Raw genomic sequence first — 21,842 nt, 5'->3', positions numbered from 1 at the left:
TGGCTTCCATTTCACCTTAGAATCAAATTCCAGCTCCTGTGCTTTGCCTTCAAATCCCTCCGCAGTTCTTTCCTCATTTACCTTTCTGACCTGATAAAAATACCCCCCCCCCAGTCGCTCTCTTCACTCCAATGACCTACTAATGACTTCCTCACTCATAACCTCATCACATGCACGGCTCCAAGACTTTTCTAGAGCTGCCCCAACTCTCTGGAATGGTCCTCCTCTTCCTATTCGACTTGCTCCTACTTTCTGCTCATTTAAAAGAGCACTCAAACCCCATCTTTTCAAACTTGCTACCCATCTTCTTCTGTCTTCTAAAACCCTCACTACTTCCCACCAGTCCATATCTCCCCTCCTATTATTGTATGCTGCTTCCCCACCTCCTAGATCGTAATCTCTTTTGGGCAAGGTCCTCTCCTCCTCCTGTGTCACTGTTTGTATCTGTCTGTCATTTGCAACCCTTATTTTTCCTACAGCGCTGCGTAATATGTTGGCGCTATAAAAATCCTGTTTAATAATAACAGAATACTAATCTGAAGCATTGTCCATTGCGTGTTATTGAGTATGTATTTATTGCACCACAAGGGACCAGGCTGGTGTGAGTGGGGCCCCAAGGAAAAAGCTTACTGCTGCCTTTTTTATCTGTGAATAAGTACTCTATAAAACTATTGTCACAGGTGCAGCTTGTATTAAATGTTTATTTATATGTACAAATCCCTGCACTGAATAGTTTTAGATTACTAAATGTCTAAAATCCAGTTTTTCCTATTTTACTTACACGTAATTGGGTATTCAAAGTAGATGTGCTGACATGTAATATGCACATTCTTGTGTCAGGTCAGTAAGTGGCCAAGGAAGGATTAAGATGACAGCCCAGAAGTGGATAGGTTGAATGTGTAGGTAAATATCGGTCGAATGTATACAAGTTGCTTGAGTGTGCGAATTAAGTAATCTGATCAAAATCCAATCTGAATTACAAACATATTCTATTCAAGAAACATAAATTGTAAGGTAGATTATTATATACATCTAATACTTCTCAGAATATTGATCGGTCAAGTACAAAACTAACAGGCAACAATTAGGTATCAATTTTTAGCTAACAATTATGATAAACACTTTTCTAACTTCTGATTGGACATATACAGCTGTTATAAAGTATCTTATCATTTCTGTATTGCGGACTGTTTTAGTTCATTAGGGGTAAGATCTTATCACAGCATTTTCATTTGATGTCTGATGACCCGGCAATTTTAAAATTCTAATATTTTGTTTCTGTTCAGACCTTACCATTGTTACATAACCCATACAGTAGGTACATATTCAGTTCGGTTGAAAAAAGACATAAGTCCATTAGGTTCAACCACCGGGGAAATAATCATATCCCCGATAAAAAACCCTATAGACATAGTTGAAAAGCAATGTTTAATTGGCTCCAACAGGGTTCAACAGTTTCTGTTATCTTTACTTTAAAGCTTTAATACCCAGGTATATTCTGTGCTTCCAGAAAAACATCCAGCTTTATCTTAAAGCAATCTATAGTACTTGCTAAAACTACTACCTGAGGGAGCCTATTCCATATTTTCACAGACCTTACAGTGAAGAATTCCTTCCTTATCTGGAGCTTAAATTTCTTTTTCTCCAGACGCAAAGAGTGCCCTCTTGTTCTTTGTAATGTGAAATTGAATAATTGGGAAGAGAGTTCTCTGTATGGACCATTTATATATTTATACAGGGTGATCATATCCCTCTTTAAATATCTCTTCTCAAGGAAGAATAGATTCAGTTCAGCTAATCTCCCCTCATAGCAGAACAATAAATAGGGCATCTTTCAGGCATTCCAGACATGTTTGATTTCAATGACACTTATCTAGCGTGTGCACTAGATAATTCAGCTATCCCTTATTCTATTATGTTAAAAAAGAAACAAACTTCTGTTAACTTATTTCATCTGCATATGGTTTAGTATATGTAGTAAACAGTTATTTTCACATAATTTACCAATTTGGTAAACCTGCTTCAGTATATCAACCAAGGAGGTAGGTATTGTTTTATGTGGGTTGGCGGACTGATTGATATGCTTGCTTTGTGAGTAGTACAACACAACCATTACGTAGCTTAAATGCATTCACTTGCAGCAAAAAGTTGCATTTGAGCTTCTTTGCCTGCAATGCCAACGCATCAATACCTGCTTAGTTCAAATTAAACCCAATATAAAGCAGGTTAATCGTAGCCTCTGAACTTTACCATTGAAATAAACGCAGACTGGCGTTTCTCATGCACTATACGAACTATACATAGAATGAAAGTGCTTTGAAGCATTAAAGCAGAGCTAAATAATGTATATACTCACCTGCCCCTGTTTCGTTGTGGCCACTGCCATCTTCCTTCTTCTCTTCCTCGGTTAGATCTTTGACCATCTTAATTGGCAGGGCCGGGATGACCCAGGTTCTTTCATTCCCTGCAACTTAGATGTGCCAAATATCCTGTCCACCAATGCAGAGCTGCTCATGCAGTTGTGTATTAATAACATCATGTTTGCCTCTGTTAGGTCTTTTTTTTTATTTTGTTTTTTACAAAGTTGCTCAGCTACTGGGGCTAGTGTTTTTGTGAAATTCACCAAGTGGAACATTCCAAATATTGTATGTACTATGTATATAATTATGCAGTACTCTATATGTAACTATATAGCCATGTTTTTCTTGGACGAGTTGGATAACAGTATGAAATATTTGCCTCCATTAAGAGTTAAATTACATAATAGATTTGAGGTTTTTGAATGTTTCCCTGCTAAAAATGTATGGAACAAATTTGAAGCCTGTATAGAACTGCAGACATTTTAGGTTATATTTCTTTTCCAGGGTTTTTTCCCGTCACACGACTTTTAGCAGAGGTGTTTAATGACAGCCCTGTTCCTAGTCCTACACAGAATAAGTGTTTTGTAACCAAGCATCCCTTGGGTTGGTTCTGTGACACAGTACTTGCATTTGTCTTTTACTACTTTAAAATACATCTAGTGGCTAAGTGGAAGTGAGCGAACGTTCATTGAGCAGATTCAGTATCGTACTAGCCTTCTTTTAGCAGCCTCGTGGTAATTTTGGAATGCAGGGTCAAACAACAAGCTCAGTCATTGGAGTATTCCCTGGTGACTCCCAGATTGTGTGCCAGATCATCCAGGCTAATCACTTTGAGTGCTTTGTGGAAAACTGCTGTTAGTTAAGGCTGCATCATACTGTTCCACCAGAGGAAAAAACATGAGTATGTTGAGGGGTGTAGTTAGCAGACAGAAATGCATCCAAGACAACCTGATTCTCATTTTCCCTCTTAATGTCTATATACTTGAACGCTGGTGAGTTGTAGTTTCTCTTCATTTTAAAGCAGAAGAAAAAGCAGAGTTTTGTAGGACTGTCTTCATTCAAGCCGTGGTGTCGTTCAGCTTCTGCCAGCTCAAGCACAGATGGTGAGTTTTCACAGACAGTATTTTATGGTTTGCACGGCTTTAATTTACCGAAAGTTTGTGATGTGTTTTCTAGCTTTATATTATATAAAGTCCCTTTTAGGAGCCTGTTGCTAACACTTTTCTTTTTGAATGTATACAACTGCTCAAATCTAGATAGTTGTAGTATTTCTGTGCTTTTAGAATGAAATTGGGTGTCTCTTGCTTCGGAGTACTAGTGTGCTGTATGGGGCACACATGTGCCAAAGATCCAGCTGTTTGTGGAAATGTACCAGGGGGTGAAATAACTTGTTTCCCTGTCTCTAACAATGTAAATAATTGTTTGTAATGGCTGCATATTTAAATGGAATGGTAATATTTTATAATGCTTTTATAACAGGCTTGCTTACTGTAAATATTCTTTTGAAGCTCACATCTGGGCACCAGTAATTTAATATGTGTGTACTTTTTCTCTGTTTTTTCTGTTTAGTATAACACATTTATTACTATCTGAAACCAATGCTGACGTTGTGTCTCCACCCCATCTACGCTTTACCCATTCAGAAAGCGCCGTTTTTTGAATTGATTAAAATAATGGACGTGTCTTCCATTGGATGCTGACTCTAGCACCTTAATAGGTTTTAGTAATTGATTCCACTGCAACTAAGCACCGTGAAACAGGTCAGAGCAAAACCTGCCATACGTGTGATACTTCTATTTGTAAAATGACTTTTGAAAGTCAGTGGTTGTGAAGCCATCTTTTATTGCTATAGACTTGGATGTAGGAAGAATTGTTTAGAGGCCAGGCACCTGCAACTGATTCTCCTATTGTTTGTGAACCTTCTGACAACAAAGATTTGTTTTTTAATGTGTATTGATATTTTGCATTTATGTATAGTTTTTAATTGTATAATAATTGGTGGCAGCCATATTTTCTTATTACACTTTCAGGCACTGATTTTCCTGTTTAGCAGTGAATTTTTTAAGTCTTTCTGGTAATAGTGGTTTTCAAGCTCAACCAATGTGATGTGTAATGGATTTGACAGCCTAAAAAAACTTGGTAGAAGCAGACATGACACTTGAGATATAACTTTAAACCAAACAGTCAAGATTTAGTGCATATGTAGGTACCACTGGCGTCTGATATCATTTGGATACCCAACCACTTTTGGATACCTACAGTATTAGCAACAGCAAACTTGTTCGGTATAGAATACTTCTAATGACTTTAGATACCTAAAATGTTCCTGACAATCATAAGCACTGCCATTTAATTTTGAATTAAAATATTATTGTCATTTGGTACATCTGATATGGGCCCTTTTTAAGTGAATATTGGCAATAGGTATACACATCCTATTGAGCAACATAATGTATTTTACATCAGCTTGATATTCTATATATTTTGTAATTCTATATGTAAAAAAACAAACAGACCATAAACTCTGGAATGCAGTCAGACATTTATTCAGTCACCTTTTAGTATTTTGTACCTGACAGCGGTCTTCTTAAACTGTGCCTGGCAAAGGTAAGGCAGAGGGCCAAGGACTGGTGTATCGCTTGTGTTCCCCCTGCAGCTGATCTTTTTTCTTTAACTGATGTACCATGCCTTGTTTGCACTGTGTATGTGTGTGTGTGTGCAGCCATCTTGCCAGCGGCAGGGTTTTACTTCCTTATGTCTCCAGCTAGGTGAACAGTTAGCAGCACAATATTGACATCACCAGATCTGATCAGACTTTCAGTCCAAAGCATCTCGGTTCCAGGAAGTGCAGTCACTATTTTTCAGGAGGTGTTCCAGAAAAAATGTACATTTTCATGATACTGCTTTGATACAATTAACATTTCTAAATGTTCCTTGCAATAGCAAATCTTCACTTTTTGAATTTGGTTCCACTTTACAGTAACAGTACAGTTTTGTTCTAAGAACCCTAAATGGATCATTCACCCCGTCCTACCTATTGTGGCCCCATCGAGTCACTAGTATAACAGGTTCTATGGGGATGATTGGGAGACCCAAAATGACCCTCTAAAAAGACAGCCATATGTACGTTAAGAAAATATAGTTACTCACATAATATGAAAAGTTTAATATCATATAAAGGATGGAGGAAGCCTAAGAGATTCCATGACTTTGGAACCCTACCATGTTAGACTTACAGCATTCTCAACCCATTGGTTACCAACCTTTCCCACCTCATGGACCACTAAATCCATGGAATCCGGACCGCGCATGTGCTTTGAGCTGTGTGTCACTCAAAGGGGAAGAAACTTTTCCCTGGGTGAAGTCATGATGCCAGAACCTGCTCACTCTCCCATGGCAGGCTTAGCCCTGCTTGATAAACATCCCGGAGGGACAGTAGTACAGGGCTGTGTCAATATGGGGGACATGATCAGTGGGGTCAGGAGAAGTACCCAGCTGGGAGTGCACACAGGCCAGAGCCGCAGACCACCGTTTGGCACCCGCTGCTCCAACCCATCAAAGCTCTCCCTATACACCACACATCATCACTACACAGGTCCTTGTCCTATGCACCACAAGACATCTTGATACATAAAATAGTTTTTTTGCTACTATTGGTGTTTCATTGCTGCATACAGAAAAATAACTTTTAATATATTCAATTTCCAGCAGCCAGATCACTATAAGTCTTATGGTTTCAGTCCTCTCTCAAAAACAGCATATTATATTTTCCTACAGTGCTTGGTGATTCAAATACTGATTCAGTAGAATGTTGTTGCTATGCAAGGCCTGGCACAAGCAATTGGCAACGAGCGCTCCCACCCCACACACACACACACATGTGCACACGTACACACTTACACACATTTCCTGACCGGCTACCACATGTGCAAATATCTAAAAGTGCACTGCATGTTTTTCTTTAGATTTTAGAAAATTTGCTTCTGGTCAGAATATAATAATTTTTCAAAGTCTATGCTGCACATACTGATTTATGCAAACGTTTGACCTCAGTTGAAAAAATTGTTCCATTAGTAATGCTTGAAGGAGCTTCCTTTTTTCTTGCAAATGATAGATTTTACCTACATGCACAGTGTCAGCAGCATTGTTACATGATGAGAATAGGCATGACCCCAATAAATCCAAATCTACCTAATTTACAGAGGAAGATCTACTTCTTTTTTCTAAACTACAACATCTGCCCTGCTTTTGGTATCTTTAATGAACCCTAAGTTTGGATTAGAAGGATTTTGAAGTTCATTAAAGCTGAACTCTAGGCAAACAGATAAATACAGGGAATAAATACGTAAAGGAGCTGTTGTATATGCCAAAAACATTTTATTTCTGGTCTTTTAGTCCCAAGATTTTTTAGGTTTATCAGGTCTGTCTGGCAAGGCAGAAGATTAAATATCTTTTTTCTGCAGTTAAGTAAAAAAAAATCTTTTATGACTGCACCGTGGAAGGAGAAGAAGCAAGTTGATCTCATTGTCACTCTGTTCTTTCAGATTAATTGCATGTCCCTTGTTAGAATGTAAACTTATTGACTTGATTCTCTCTCCAGGCATTGCAAGGACTTGATACAGGTGCTTACCCTGCTTGTGTTCAAAACTATTTTAATTAAGTTAATATTGAACAATATGTTCAGTTATTGTGTATCTAATATATTTGACTTAGGTTCAGCTTTAAATTCAGAATATTTATTGAAAACAATGCAAAGTGTGATTTACTAGAAATGTCATTTTACCACTTACACAGTGTTCTCAATATAAAGTGCAATTACACCCCATTTACACTAGCAACCCCTGCAATGCACTTACTTAAAATGCAGAATGGAGTGTATTAAATATTTATGAAGCTTCTATACACAATACATATGTGTGAATTCACACATTGGAAGTGTTTGACAGCTTGATCGTGATCAGTTGTTACGGGCAGCCGTGACACTATCCCTTCTCAGTTTAGTGGATTTTACAAATCAGCCCCACTGATAAATTAATATTAAATACATTGTACATCCTAGCACACTTATTGTTTCTTTTTCATTGCTAGATGTTCTGTATATGTCCCATTTGTGGGGTTGGTGCCATTACTTTACCTGTGTCATAACTTTCTAACAGTTTAATATAAATCCCCCAATCAATACATTTTTATTAGCTATTTTGCATAAGAGCAGTCTTGTGATAATGAGTAATTGCTTCAATGCAATGTTTTGTTCTCCTGAGGGTCAGAATACTAAATGTAATTGGGCAATACAATTTATGGCTGACTGTAGTGAATATTAAAGTAGGCTTTCAGCGCACAAGTCCTATCCATCATTGTACAATGTACAACCCCTGGCAAAAATTATGGAATCTCTACTCTTGGAGGATTCATCTGTTTAACTTTGTTGCATAAAAACAAATCACAGATATATGACAAAATAATTTTATTTACCAGTTGAACATTCTGGCATCATAAAACATATATGCAAAAAAATAAATGACAATGTATCTATTGGCACATGTTAGAGGAAAGAATAATGGAATCGCTCACTAATGAGGAAAATGTTATAGCATCACCCCAAAAATTCCACTTAGTAGTTTGTTGCATCTCCACTGGGTTTTATGATGGCTTGAATTCCTTAAGGCATTGACTTCACTAATTCACTAATGAAAAACAATTTTCCTCATCAATCAGATTCCAACTTTTTTGTAAAGCAGTTGACAGATCAGCTTTGGAGAATGGAGCCTTGACATGGACCATTTTTTTCAATTTTCGTCATAGATTTTTAAATGGATTGAGTTCCATGCTGTTTGCTGGCCATGGCATTGATTTGATATACCTTTCCTGGAATAACCTGTTGAATTGGAAAAGGGACACAGACCTTCAAGTAAGCCATGATTGAAACATTTGTTCTTTTTTCGTTTTTGGAAAGTAACATTGGCACATGATTGCAGAAAGGGTTTATTACGTGTGATTTTCAGTGCTTGGTAGTACTACATATTGCCTGTGTGAGCACCCGTAGAGAGCATATTGGATATATCTAGGTCATTTGTCCTGAGAATTGGTTTAGGTATACCCAAAAAAGTTGGTCATACCCAAATTGTGGTTGGTCAGAAACAAGCAACTGTGTGATGTAAGTGCTTACCTACACAAACCCATTAAATTTCAGTGATATGCTCTGGCTGCTTTTATGGTACCAATACTAGAGCCACAAGCAATCAATTTCATCATTAGCAGAAGTTTTGCTTGATACAACAACCAAGTTACTGCCTTTTGTTATGGACTAAACATATTTATCAAAAGTACAATCAAGGAGAAATATGTTTTGCAATCTGTTTGCCAATATAGGGATATTTGTTTGATTAGATCATTGCAGTCCACCAAAACTATTCAACTTGACAGTGTGGAAATCATTCAATGACCCACAAGTTCAATCAGAGGGACTTTTGGTTGTGATTTTATTTATTTTGACCAGGATTGGATTATCATATTGACTATCATTTTGTGTGTTAGAAAGGTAGGAGGTGATACTATCTTGTCCTGCATTGTACCTAACATCTACATAATAACATTTTTAGATTTAAGCTCATAAAGTCTACTTTAAATCTTTCCTTAATTTTTCATTCTGTGATTTTGCCAAGTTCTCTGTTCTGATTTTTACTTTCTCCATGGCGATTTTTATAGACATACGTATATATCACAGCTTTACCCGCCACCACGTTGTATGATGACACAGTTTCAGTGTGACACAGGGAGGAGAAGGTCCAAAAGGAAAAAGTTACTGATTAGAAAACCCATTTTGATCCGCAAACTACCAACATAGATTTACGTTTTAGGTCAAAATCACTTCCTTAAATCCCAATAAAAATTATGGTTTGCCTGAATCTGCAATAAAGATGAAGCAATTTTTTTAATGGACTGAATCAAGATGTCAAAGTATCAATGGGTCACAAACATTTAGTTAAAGATTCAGGATTTTATATAAATAACTAAAACATTAAATTAAATTAATTTACCATTGGTAAGAAAGAAAGGAAGACAATAGTATAGTCATGAATTAGGGCAATTTCATGCATGTCTTTCAATCTGATAGCTGCAGAATTGGTCAGGTAAGTATAGTGTGCAACTTTCTTCATACTTTGATATGTTTTTCAGATGCTTGAAAAACCTGGTAGGGAATATTGTAAAGATTCGTGACTTGCTACTATGTTTTTTCCATTGCTGGATAATTACCATAAGATTTCTGGGCCTAACATCATATAAAGTCAGAGAAAGGTGCATATAAATATATATATATATATATTTGGGATATATGGGATACTAAATATTTATGGGAATAAAGATTATCAGGGGACTTTGTAGCGAAGGGATGGGGCACTGTCTAATTTACAAACATCTGACAGAAATGATTGGGATACACCAAATCTTTGTTAGCATTTGCATAAACCCCCATAGTTACTGAAACCGCAGTTGAAACACTTAACAGAGCATAATTTCTGGAGGACGCCTCCTCACTTAGGAAAATTACATCTAAAAGGAGAAGAAACCTTTGATTGGGAAAAGAAGTAACAATCTCAGTAATCATTAGGAGAATGAGCTCATCTTTTGTCATTGTAATTAGGAAAACACCTGCCTGAGTATGGGAATATTTACACACTGGCGCTTGGTGGCTGGAGGCACCATGTGATTCTCTGAAATCTGAAAATCACAATTAGGCTTATGAATTGAAGTATTCACTCCTAAAATATTATTGTGCACGCTCAATTATGAAAGATCTCAATTATAGGGCTCAGTTTTTTCTTATTCTATTTTGCTCCTTTAGTAGCTGGGAGGCATTGCGAGACAAGCTGACATGAGAGAGCCAGACGTGACCCACTCCATAAGCAAAAAAATTCTTCTCTTGAACCTGTCTTATTCTTGCTAAGGATATGTCACATTATTATTTTAAGCAAAGACAGAAAAAAATGGAGATGAGATGCAATCTAGGGGAAATAAGGGTGAAAACACTAGGCAATGTGACAAAGCTGGAGCAGTGGCAGTGTAGCAGTAATGTAGCAGGTTCTTTGACATCTGGTGTAGGGGCAATCAGATATGTATACATGTCTGGATAGTGATTAAGAGGAACTGTAAGCATAGATGTTCCAAAGGAGGGGGTGAAGAATGTAAGGAGATTATCAGAATGGAGGATCGTTTTGTGTGTGCAGAGTAAAGATTGCAGTTAGGTTAATATCTGAAAATTAGGAAGGAAAGGTATGGAGGGGACGGGTGTTTTTAAAGCAAGTGTTAGTAGTGGATTATTTGGGTTATTGGCAGCCAGTGGAGAGATTAGGAGAAAGGGTGAGAAGATATAGAGAGGGAGGAGAGGTAAATGATGTAGTGGCAGAATACAGTAGGGATTGGAGTCATGCCAGTCTGTCAACGGAAAAGGATGTTGAAGTATATCAGATTGGATATGTCTAGTAGATGTACAATCAGTGTTATATACATTGTACATTGTTGCAATGTTATATTCAAGGAAAGGGCAGGTTTGTGATTAATTTGGAATTGTAAGTGACAGGGTATGGTTCAAGATATAGGTCTTAAAAGAAAGTTCAGGGTCATATTTGACCCTCCGGCATCAGGCTTAATGGGTTGAGGTTATTTGTATGTTATCTGCTTGTATAGTAACTGCAGGTAGTGGAACTGAATAGGAATGGCAGAAACACTGCACGTTCATTTTTACTCATGTTTTGTTTGAGGAAGTGAAAGGACACTCAGGGGCATGAGTTAGTAGAGTGGTAGGGTTAAGAGGTAGAATTTGATGTTACTGCATAGAGGTACCGGAATCCAAATAACCATTTCAGAGAGAAAAAAAGGAATGCAAGTACCAAATCTTGTGGTACCCCTGTAGCAGTGGTTATAAAAAAGAGTTATTGTGGGTGGCAGTGAAAGAGTATCCCGGCATGTAAGAGAAGACTCAAAAATGAGCTGCGCCAATAATGTCTACAGCCCAGATTAGTAAAGAAACAACCATGTGAAAGTAGGGAAAAAAAGGCTTTTGTTTTTTTAGCAACCTTGGTTAGGGTTGTTTCAGTAGAATGGGGGAACAAGGAGGATACTAAGAAGGATACTAAGAAAAGAAATAGAGAGATCCTTTTAAACTGACTTGTCTTTACTGTAAATAGGCAGCCAACTATGAGAGGTTTTGCAGCCAGGGTTGCATTATGAAGCTGCATATTAAGGCAATTTTTCTGGTGAAATATGTGTGATAAGCAGGTGTTCAGGGGAGCAGGTGGTGCATGCAGGAAGTTGAAACTGTTGAATAGTCTGGGGTTGTCTTGAGTTGCAGAGGTTAGATGAAATGAGCAAGGAGAAGTATAATTGTGGAGAGAAAGAGCATCCCTGAGTTCCCTTAGAGCTTGTTTGTATGAATCAAAGCCCTTTGTAGTAATGCTTTTCCTCCAGAGCCATTTCACCACCCTAGAATACCATCTTAGTCACCTGAGCCGCCATCTATGGTTTTGATATTCAAGAGGTGGGCTCTGCAGAGAGATGCTAAAGCTCAGCCAAAGGAACAAATGGGTTTGTGGTCTGCATGCACACTGGGAAGAGAACCCAAAAGGGATATTTTTCTTGAAAAGGCCAGGCAGGACCATTTAAAAAAGATAGAAAGAGAGAGGAAGAAGGCAAATATATTAACGGGTGGGGTGCACTTCTGATGGTGGGTAGAAAAGTTTTCAGTTAATCATGGCTTACCATCCTGTTGGTATTTTTTTTAAATGAGTAAGTAAAAGCATCATATTTTAGACATAGCTCAGTAAAGAAAACACTGCTTCATTTATTAACAACTTTCAGCTTTGTGTTTCCACATTTGGGAAAAGTACTAGAAATTGTCTTTCTAAATCGGACTGTTTGATTGGGTCTGCTTTCTTTTGGATACAGTTTAGGATTACGGATTCTTGCACAGTCAGATAAAGCATTCATGTCTGGTTCCCAATGCTTGGCACGTTACCATCTGCTTAGCCTGTGGTGCCACAGTGCTCATTCGCTAAAGAACCAGATTTGACACCGGGCAGCAGTGAGCAGTACTGAATAGCCCATTTCTGCCCTATTCATTTTCTATTGTACTGCTGTGGGTAGAGGTTATTGTGTCTCCCAAGACAGCAGTTTACTGGCATGAGAAAGCAGTAACCTCACTGGCAGTCTGAACATAGCCTTCATGTATTCACATGACAGTGGAATATGGTCACAACAGGGAAGCACTGTGCCACCAGTCATACTGTGGCCACAAGGGCAGTTGGAAGGCAATGATGTACCCTCTTGTGCACTTTCCAAGTTGTAGTGGCATTTAAAGTTAAAAAGAAACACTGCTGTTAATTTACAGAGTTATCTACAGTCTTTTACCCAGATCAGGAACAAAATTGAGTACTAGATAAGACAAAAAATGTAATAGTTAAGCCACATTATTTGGGGTAAGGTATAGGTATTGGTAGAAAAGTTTCCTTGACTTCGGCATTATTGAGACATTGGAAGCACATTAGCTGTTTGTTATTTTGAGAAGCCATATATTGGTATACAGCCAGTAATATCATGCAGTGTGCAAGAAAGCAAGACATCCTGGAGGGTGTGTTATGACTTAACTTGTCTGAGTTTTCACACGCTAAGATTTTGACAGCTCTAGTCTTTTAGAGTTCCTGGTTTGCTCCAGCTTGTTTAATGCTCATTGCTCAAATAGCATTTTCAGTAAATCACCTTCAGTAAAAGTGTCAAATTCCTTATAGCCTCTGGAAGATATTCTAACCCAAGCCTTGTATGATAGCAGTCATAAACTTAATTTATATATATATATATATACAGTATATATATATGTATATCAGTGTTCAATCCAGAAATTTTGTTAAGCCGGGTGGAAAAATATTTGTAGGCGGGTGGCAACCCATATGTTGTGACCCATTTCTTCAGTAGCCACCCAAAAACAGCTGGGTGGTTACTGAACAGTGCCAGGCGGTGCACCCAGCTTAAAGGGGCTGGGGAGAACACTATATATATACAAAAGACTCTCGACTATCCGGCTCGTGACTATCCGTCCTCCGTGCTATCTGGCCTAGTTAAAAAAAAAAAAAATTATTTTCTGTAATAAAATGCTGGGGCATTGCAGGCGGGCTTCTGCTGCGGTCCTCCTACATGGCGGAAGATGGTACGTGCGGGGTGCAGATTTCCCCTGCCCTGCCGCCTGCTCCTTACTTCTCTGGTTGTGTGTCGATTGTCGGCAGGTGTGAGGTGCGGAGTCCTGGCCTGTGGAAGTGAGTACTGTATTAATAGAACTCCGGCCTATTCGGCTTTTTTGTTATCCGGCCTGCCCTTCCGCCACATTAGGCCGGATAGTCCAGAGTCTTCTATATGTATATATATATATATAAATATATAAATATATATATATATATATATATAGTGGGTCTATATTCTTCAGATGTATTTTTCTTTTAAATCTGGGTATATGAAAAAATTCTTGTCCAAATAAAAAGGCCTTCTTTTCAGCAAAGCAGCAAATACTTTCTTGGTATAGGCGTGAAATGAAGCTAGGAGCTCCATCTACTGATTAGAAATGTAAATTTAAAACTTTGATAAGGCACTATTTTGTATCTGCCTGACTAAAAAAATTATAAAGTATTTACATTATTTTATGAACATGATAAAGACAAAAAAAACTTTTTACAGAAACACAGTGTATTTTGCATGCATTTTAGAAACTTCAGCGGAGTGTGTGATGTATAGTGAAGCATAACAATTCTAAATATATGCTTAAGTGTTATTTCCTTCCCTATTATTTTTTTGTATTCACTCCTACTAGCTTCCTGGTTTACCCACCCAGATAATAGTAAGAAAAAACATGTCAGGTGCAATTAGATACTGCACCTATTTCCTTTCTGAGTCTCCCTGTTGGTACTATGATGTAATATAAAGCCTCCCTAATCAATTTTGCAGCTTGACATGAAAGATGGACAAACTGAGCTTTTACACATTAGGTTTGCATATAATTTCAGTGTCCTGTATGTATGTATGGATCCATTAATGGGTTTGACACTTGGTCTACAGTAAGGTCATTTCTGTCTGTTCATGTTGCATCATATGATCAGTTTTAATTCCCTACATTTGCAACAGGTGTACATTAGTTTTTTTAGTCTTATGGGTTTAATGTTATGTTGAGGTAAGGTTAGAAGTGAAGAATATATGTGATGAATATATTTGAAGAGTGAAGGTGTTTTGTAATTCCAGATGTCTTTTTTTAAAAAAAGGCATTTTAATGTTTTATAGGTATGCATGTGGGTACCTTTACCTTGCATCTGGTAAGTCTCATTCTGGAGATATTTATTCCACTTCCTGTTGTAGACTCGATGCCAGTGTATAAGCTGGAAGTGGGAATATCTGATGCATGGCACTTCACATAGTAAAGGTGTTGCTAATCATGATTACAAGAAGAACATACAACTACATTTACTTTGTCTCTGTAAAGTTCTTTTCCTTAGCTATTCATGTTTTCTGCTTATAGACTTTCATCAAGTTTATGGGCAGGAAGTGGGAATATGTCAGAAATGGTATTTCACAGGGACAAATAAAGATAATTGTATGTTCACCTTGTTATTATGATTAGCTACATAGGTAAGTATCTAATAGGAGATGTAGCTAATCATACTTCATAGGAGAACATACAAATACTTTATTTTTTAACATAGACACCTGAGTTCAGGTACACTTTAAATGCCCTTTCCTAAGAGAAACATGGAACTAGCAAATGTCCGTTGGATCAAACATGTGTCATGTGTTTGACCAACTTTAATGGAGTTATTTTGAAAACTATACTGTTCAAAGAGCTTGAACTGGGTTGTACTGTAAATATACAACTATTATATCCCAAATGTAGATACAATTAAGACACATTGTCTTGTCTAATATTTTTTAATGCTGCCTTTCTTGTACACCCAGTGAAATATTCTCACAAGTTAGTACATTAGTACAGCTCTCAGAACTGTCAGTTCTCCGTCTACCTCACCTCCTGGTCAGTCAAAAAACACACAACCTCAGGCTAAGGTTTTGCAATGCAAGGAGTGTAGGGTGGTGGAGGCACGACTGTAGTGCTAGGATTCTATCAAACTTGAAATGTTTACATGTCAGCGGACTGAAAGTACAGAGGGAGATGTACTAATGTTGACATGTAAATAAGAAGATTAAGAATAACTGCATGAAGGGAGAATTTTATTGAGAAGAAGGAAGTGTAACTGCTCTAAACTAGGTAAGTTTCTTGTGCCCCGAGTTTCAGCTTAATTTGCACGTTGATGTATTTGCAGAATAAGTCAAAACTGATAGATTAAATTTGCTTGTTCGCAATTTTCTCTACATAGTATTACAGGTAACATACTGTTAAAGACTAATGCTGTCAAATTTGCATAAACCTTTTGCATGCAATATATAACTCTAAATATCAAGGCATGTGCAAACACAGGTTAGAACATGCACTTTACTGTGGGCAGTTTCTGCGAAAATGATTAAAAGGAAACAAAATATAACTGCTGACAAGAAACACATTCTATTACACATGGTAATGTACCTTTCAGCTGCTTTGTAGTGTTTTTCTTTTGAAAAGAGAAAGTGTTATGTTCTTTTCATTTCTACTGTTCAGTTTGTTCTCGAAATGAAAAGGTTGTTTACTGCTGGATAAAGATCTGTTTGTATCTATTTTTGGAGCATGCAGAATTAGGAACCTTTTGTCATTTCTTAAAATCTGTCTCTATTTTTCCACTAAAGGATTGTAAAGATTTTTTTTCCATTATTTGAAATTTCATACTTTAAACAAGCAGCTTTTTAATCAACATGTAAAATATTTTTTGTGTGGCAATATGAGCTTAGTTGTGTCATCTAATTCACGTGACATGAGCAACATTTGTTTATTATAAAGACTTTTTGTACTTTGTGTGGTTTTTAATTAAGTCTATTTAATGTGTAGATTGTTGCTGCTATGTTGCTGTGTTAAGTATGTTTCTTGAAATGTAGACTGTATCAGTACCAGCATTCCCATGACTTCCTTGATTTATTACAGTGTAGACCGGATACACATTTCCTTTATGACCTGGGCAGCACTGAAAGTTTCTAGATTAGTGATAACAATTTCTTCCTATAATTCTCTACTGGTAAGGTAGTGACTTCATAGAGTATTACAAAACACTTACAAAATAGATCTTAAAAATATTCCATCTAGACATGAAATTATCTAAACCTATCATTAAAATGTAATGCATTTCACTGCACCATGAAACATTTAGTCAGGCAGTTATGGGTCATATACACAAAATTCCAAGATAACATTTTTGTTATATTTAAAAATACCTATAAGATCAAATAATAAAAAAAAATATATGATTGCTTTCTAAACCTACGATTCTTTGTAGATGTACTCAATACGTAAAAAAACAGTACCGGTATACAACTCACATATGGGATGTGGCCCAGGAATTTTCTGCATGGCACACGATATAAATAACACATAGAGTTTGTTTACTACCAAGACTGATTAGTAGTTTCAGGTGGTCTTCCCTCAGTTTCCTGTAATGATGCCACCATCCAATTCCCCCCTCTTTCCCCATGACACACACAAACACACAATACAGTCTTTATAGGTACACATGAAGAATCTAAAATAATGAGCTATTGCTGGATAAAAGGTTAATCTGCTGTGGTTAGGCTGAAATTCTCTAAACTCTCGAAAACGGAGGTTCATGAAGCTTGCCAATAACAACTTAAAGAAGAATAACTGCCTTTAGTTGCGTAGGATCATAGGAACTAACAATATGCAAAATTTGACTATAAGGACACTTAAATGTAGAATGACTGCAAAATATTTGTCTGTAGACTTTATTTAATTGATTTTGAAATACAAAACACCTATTGGGACGAGTGGCACAAACTGGCTGGACAGATTTCCTCTGTCTCTTTAAACACCACACTCATGGAGGTTAACTATAAATTCTTCTTAAGTTTGTATATGGTACCTACCCACACCGCCAAATACAACCCCCTGCATCTTATCATTACTTGCATGGCTGTGGCCACTGTGGCAACTAGCTTTACCTATTCCATAATTCATATTAACCTAAACAAATCTGCCTTTCTGTCCTTTTTTAGAAGTGTGCAAAACATCATGAACTGTATATTTTTTTATTCTCCTGGCTGCTGAAGTTACAATAACTTTGATCATGGATATCTCTATCAATAATTTTGGAAGAGTACTTTTCTAGTTAACCTGGATACTAAATAATGGCCATATATAATGATACAATGAGCTTTATTTATTAAAGCTCTCCAAGGCTGGAGAGGATACACTTTCATCAGTGAAGCTGTGTGATCCAGCAAACCTGAAATAGATCTGGTTCAGGATTCAAAACATTTGCTAACAAATAGAAATATACTTTGAAGAAATACTATCGCTCCATTCTTCACTTTTATTAGAAAGTCAGCATGGACCTTAGGACTAAGGAAGTTGGACTTCTCATGCGTTACCACTATAATATTTCCTATATTTTTAAAACTTATTTTACTCAAAGTAACTTAACGTTGGCTTTAATATCTGTTTATGTGTTTTTTCCTTTTTAGGCAATTTAATTAATGAAAAAGAAACAAGATGAAACTGCTACGAACTACGAATAACACCAAGTTTAACTAATGCAAAGGTATGTCATCCTAAAAATAAAAATGAGGATAAATCAAAAGCAGGACAAAAACTAGGCAATTATTTTTTTTTTTTTTTTTTTTTTACTATTCACCTTATGTTATGGGTTATAATTATTTTGACTATTTTACTAATTTGTTAAATGGTCTGGGTAATAATCAACAATTTTTCAATGAAGAAAGAACATATATTGGGTAGTGTTTTTTTTTAGGCCCCTTTGTGAAATATTTGTATATTGTGCCTTTAAAGTATGAGTGAAGAAGCCTCATAAATTTCTCCCAGTACATATTCTTATTTTAGGTAAAGAAATGAATCCTTACATACTAAATGTTTTAAGGAATGTGTTGTTAAACCAATTGATTTTTATAATAAAATGTTTTGGTTACATTTTAAAACTGATTGTGTGCAGTACTAGCAAAGTTAGAAATGTTATGTGCCTGTTTTTGTACCATTGCCAATTACTGAGAAGTGTGCAGAGCTTTTAAATGTTAACATCTGTGGAGGTTTACAATTTTAGATCCTGATGTGGGAGGTATAGGTGAAACTCAAATGTCCTTTTAAGAATTGATTCCTTTTGATTTGTATTGAAAAGACCTATTGTGAGTGATTTACTGAAGGAGCCATTTTTATAGTGATCTGTGTTCCCCTTCTACTAACCAGGGAACCTGATGGGGTATGTGAAGTAAACACACAGTGTGTCTATTTTGGGGCTACAGAAAAGGCCAACTAAGGTTTAATTCACTTGGATCTAATGCTAATGTTAGCAGATATATTATTGAATTAAAAAGCTGGTGAATAAAAACGAATCTGACAATGAAATGTGGTAAAGAATACCAAACGGTCTATAATAAATTAATTTAGTTAATTAGTTAAGAATGTTTCCAAATTAAGTCTCTGATAATACATATTTACATCTGGTTCTATATAATCTTTACATTCAAGAGCAAATTTATCTAACAAGGAAAAGAAATTAGACTCTAACAAACACTTCAAAAAGTGAAAGTTTACTTACGTTAACCTAATTTGATTTCTTTGCGGTGCAGTACAGACATTCCTAAGTATATATCCACACCAGAAGGAAACAGAAGAAGTCCACTTCTTGTAGCCAGTTTTGTTCTGTTCAGCTTCCTTTTTTTCTTTTGCCTACATCACCAAACAGAACAAAACAGCCAACGAATGAATTATCAACATGATGAATATGGCAAGCATCTTAGCACTAACATACATCCTACATCCGAGTTTCTGATGTGACAGATAGCAATGAATCTTCAGTTAGGAAGTTTAGAAAAAGTTCTCTTTCATCAAGAAGTTCTTGGATTAGAGTCTAAATATTTGCTAACAAATAGAAAATTACTTTGAAGATATCCATTCTAGGTTTGCTGGATCGCTCACGGATGAAAATGTATCCTCCCCAGCCTTGGGGAGCTTTATTAAATTCATCTATTGAATGCAGGGACAGGGCAACTGGATTATATTATATTCTAAGGATAATTTGGAATTTAACTTGCTCCCTACATCCAACTTTTTAACAATATTTGATTATATAGTCTGCAGAACTGTTGCATGGTAGATGTAAATAATTCCTCATTTTATCCAATCAATTGTTTGGTGTTTGTCATTGCAATTTGGAGGTGCACTTAGAGCCAACCCCAACTTCTGATTTGTGAGTTAAAGTCAGAAGGCAGACTGGGTGTACATATATGTCTTTCGTATCTTTTTTTTTTTTTTGGGGGGTGGGGGGTATGAGTTGTGGCACTCTATGTAAAGAGCTATTTGTTGGCAAAGTGTACTGGTCAAACTTTGCCAGCTATCTGTACCCTGGCCAGCATACAATGCTAAAAAACTGTTGGAAAGGTGATCCTAATGATGAACAGACCAGCTGCTAGATCCAGGTTCTATTTTTTGACTTCCTTTATGTTTTTTTGTTCATGCTTTCTGTGTACACACGTAGAAATACAGTGCTGTATATAGTGAACATATCACCTTACAGACACCTCTGTTTCGTCATGGTGACTTTCCAGATCTTTCAACAGGACAAGATTAATTGTATTGTGCTGAAAGTGAACATAGATATAGAGACAGCTAATTTGTCTGAAAGGTTTGTGTAATTAAAAACATCTGCCAACAGCATTTATGAGAAGAGGCTTGCTAATCCTTTCCAATGAACAATATCTGTGATAGGTTAACCAGGGACTAAGCAGAAGCTATGAATGAGATGGAAATAACAGATCTGCATTTGCCTTTAGCAACAGTTTCAAACACAAAAGGTTTAGGTTTTAAATATTGCGATGACATATAACTGTGGATGACCATAAAGGTTTTTAGGGTTCTTGGGTTAAATATGCACAAAAATATGACAATTGTATTCCCACCAAAAAATTGTTCTGGGTTGCATGGAAAAGTAGCTGGAGTAGAATTAAACAAATGTAATACACAGTACGAGTACTTGTAACAAATCTCAGGTAATGACCAAGGGAGTTTTTTTCTCAACAAAAACAAAAACAAAATAAAAACTAAACGTCAGAACAGAAAGTACAGGGGGTATTGTGGTGTTCACTGCAATCTTGATAATGGGGTTTATTTACATATGGACATAGGCACCCCCAGTTTTTTCTGTGGATTTCACAGTACTCCCTTCTTTATCCAAAAGAAAATGGTTGGCTTTAAGTTTTACTAAGAAATTTCTCTATTTGCTATGGAAAAAAAATCTCTCTATCATCACATTAATTGAATTGTGCTACAAATGAAATGACTGCTAATAGAATAAATATGGTTAAATAACTCACAGCGATATTTGTCAGAGGACTTTTAGCTGTGGAGACTAAACAATTTTTAGATCCAAGTGCATTATTTTATTTATATTCCAACTTTTAACAAATAAATCTTGGGGTTGAGAAAACTGAAAGCCAGGTTGCAAAACGAATGTTTGTAAAAAAAAAAGGGAAATGTGTGTTTAATTTGAATATATCTGATGTGGGTCAGATGGGCTCAAAATTACTTATTGTAAACAATATAATAACAACTGTCTTTATGTTATTACTGAAAGTATTCTGTACCTTGGGGCTGATTCAATCCACTTTTAAACATTAAAACGCTGTATATATGAATTGCAGTGGATTTCCATCAGGTTTGGACTAGGGGCCTGAGGTCCACTGTTTTAGCACAGGGGCATTTTTTTTTTAGCAGCGAGCCACCAGAAGGCACAAAATACCAAAATTAGGGGCATATGACTAGGATCCAGAGGTTTTATCTAATGTTTCTATGGGCCAGTCTGACCCTGATTACCATTGGTTTCTTAAAGTCTTAACTCAGTACAAACACACATGTAAATATTCTTTGCTTTTACACTAACTTAGACATTTTTAAAACGTACTCTTAATCCTAATATTTTTAATGGAATATATTCAAATTCTTATATGAAAGAACTCTAAAAACAGATAACACTACCAAAGAGACACACAATTTACTGTACTCACATTCTCTTTCGTGAATATACATTTTTCAGTCCCACCGATAATTTCCATATGACTTGCCAACTTAATATTTGGTCTGATTAGAAGACAACTAGAATATCATGTAGCATATTTAAAGCTTACTCAGTATAGCATTTTGAATTGGATTTATTTTGCAAATTGTAGTAACTGCAGCAACCCAGGCTCCAATTTTTTTGTAGTCAGATGTTGATGTTATTTGGTTATTATGAGTTTTTGCACTTCGATCACAGGGCTGCGCTAGGAAATTGACCTTTCTTCCAAAATATA

General features: G+C 36.4%; 1 protein-coding gene across 1 annotated transcript in view; it reads left to right on the top strand.

The window, feature by feature from the left end:
- Window positions 1-21,842, top strand: part of TIAM2 (TIAM Rac1 associated GEF 2) — a 159,205-nt gene that overhangs the window by 48,409 nt on the left and 88,954 nt on the right. The window contains exon 3 of the mRNA XM_072410256.1: window positions 18,006-18,082. The gene's annotated coding sequence lies outside the window, so the exon portion shown is untranslated. The remainder of the gene's footprint in view (window positions 1-18,005; window positions 18,083-21,842) is intronic.

This window comes from Pyxicephalus adspersus, chromosome 4, assembly GCF_032062135.1.
Source record: "Pyxicephalus adspersus chromosome 4, UCB_Pads_2.0, whole genome shotgun sequence".
Classification (NCBI taxonomy): Eukaryota; Metazoa; Chordata; class Amphibia; order Anura; family Pyxicephalidae; genus Pyxicephalus; species Pyxicephalus adspersus.
This window is presented reverse-complemented; position numbering and strand designations above follow the sequence as displayed.